The 2052-nt window shown below is 50.7% G+C and overlaps 1 protein-coding gene across 1 annotated transcript in view; it reads left to right on the top strand.

The window, feature by feature from the left end:
• Positions 1-1457: 1457 nt before the first annotated feature.
• LOC109315918 (phosphatidylinositol 4-phosphate 3-kinase C2 domain-containing subunit gamma-like) overlaps positions 1458-2052 on the top strand; it is a 16330-nt gene continuing 15735 nt past the window's right edge. Inside the window, exon 1 of the mRNA XM_019543879.1 lies at positions 1458-1519. The gene's annotated coding sequence lies outside the window, so the exon portion shown is untranslated. The remainder of the gene's footprint in view (positions 1520-2052) is intronic.

Here is a 2052-nt window from a genome sequence, read left to right as displayed (position 1 = left end):
ATTTTTGGAAAAGATTAAGAGAGTGATTATTCAGGCAGTCCCTGCCCGCTGCAGCAGGGAGCTGGAGCCAGACTCAGAGCTGTTAAATAGGGGGTGGGGGAGGGAGGGCTGCACCAAGGGGGGACCCCTGTAAGGCCCCACCCCCTGCCTGCTCCCCCAGACACCCTGGTCCCTGCTAACTCTTCAGGTCCTCCCATGGCTTCCCTGCCTGGCCCAGCTCCCCGATGCTTTAAAAAGCTCTGAATTATTGGGTACTGCCCGGCAGGGGGGACAATCCCTGCTGCCCCCCTGCTGCCCCCCCACTGCCCCACGCTGCATGGGGGGGCTCTGCCATGAGCCCCCTGACTCCACCCTGCACTGTCTCAGCTCCCCGCCCATGGCTGCCCCACCCACCCCAGATCCATCCCTTTAAGAAAAGAAACCTGAAAAAAACCCTGAACTCATCAGCTCTTGCAGTGGCCTTGTGCCTTTCAGGGGCTCATGGGAGAGCCCCTCAAGTGACAGGGGGCAGTGGGGATTGCCCCTGCAGGGCAGGAACTGGTGAGTTCAGGGAGGTTTGGGTTTTTTTGCTTTAAGGACTAGAGCTGGGGTGGGCAGGACAGCCATGGGGGGGCTGGAATGGTGGGGGGGGTGCTCCTGCAGACCCCCCCATGCAGCATGGGGCAGTGGGGAACACCTCCCCACCGCCACCCAGCAGTACCCTGTGAGTTGTGGTTTTTTTTTTTCAAAATCCTGGGAGCTGGGTTGGGCAGGGCAGCCATTGCTGGAGCTTGGAGAGTGGGTGGGGTATGGGACCTATGTGATTCAGAGATTCAGTAGAAGCCAAATCTCCAAATCAGATTCAGCCAAATCTATTTGGGACAGTAATTCAAATCACCAAATCCAATCGCTGTCCCCCAAATTGGCTGAATCCAAAGCAAATACTAGCCGTTTCACACAGGCCTACTTCCAACCTACTCCCAGGCTTCACGCAGCCCCATGCAATCTAGAACAGCTCCTTCCCAGCTGCTCACTCCACTCCCCACCTGTGCTGTTCGGTGGCAGCCAAAGGCAAATCTGGGAACAGAGTTGTGGGGGCATGCATGTGTGTGTGCGTATATGTGCGTGCATGTATGCTGAAGGTATGCTATGTTCACGCTTTGCTATGCTGCGGAGGTGCTATGCTGGATGTGTGTGTGTTAGTGCTAGACAGCCGGCAAGTAGGGCAGGCATGAATCAAATTTGAGAGCTGTCACTCATACCCCTTCATGCCAGCTCTCTAGTGACAGCTCAGGGCTGTGCACCTTGCAGAGGTACATGTGGATATTCTACATTTAGAATCCCAAACATGCCACTGCTCCCAGCTTGGTTAAGTTTCCTAGCAATCTAACATTTCTTAAAGTTAGCAGGTGCTAATTGTAATATGTAAGCATACTCTGTGTTCAATATTTTGTGCTAAATAGGTACACAGATACCTATTCCTGTTGACCCAGTCCAAATGACAGGTCAGAATGCTCCAGCACATTGGACAAATCTTGATGTAAGCTTTTTATCTCAGGAAGCTCACGTCCTCTAACTACAAATCAATATAGCATGGACAGGTAGAGGTACGTTTCCGTTACCAAGCCTCTTTCTGAAGGGGCCATGTGGAATATTTGGCAGTGCCTAAGTGACTTAGAAACACAGATCTTACCAAAACTCAATTAATATTTGTTCTTAATCTATTTAAGTTGCTTCTAAAAACCTAGAAAGTGCCTCTGAGAGGATAGTTCAGTCTCTATGCCTGCACACACCTTGACCTCTTAGCTAATATCAACTGAGATGCCACATATCTTCCCATTTCTAGGGATGAGTGGCTGATTGCAATTTAAGTTCATGGCTTTGTGAGTTTACTTAAATAGGTGTATGCATTTGCTAGTGCTTTGGTTGCAACTTGCTGAAAGGCCACATAACACAAAATATAGGTTTATGATACTGGGTTTATAGAATCATAGAATCAATGAGTCGGAAGGGACCTAGACAGATCATCGAGTCCGACCCCCTGCCATGGGCAGGAAGGAGCACTGGGGGTGG

Source organism: Crocodylus porosus, unplaced genomic scaffold (genome assembly GCF_001723895.1).
Source record: "Crocodylus porosus isolate Cpor-Errol unplaced genomic scaffold, CroPor_comp1, whole genome shotgun sequence".
NCBI classification, from domain to species: domain Eukaryota; kingdom Metazoa; phylum Chordata; order Crocodylia; family Crocodylidae; genus Crocodylus; species Crocodylus porosus.
The sequence above is the reverse complement of the archived record's forward strand: the minus strand, read 5'-3'. Positions and strand labels throughout refer to the sequence as shown.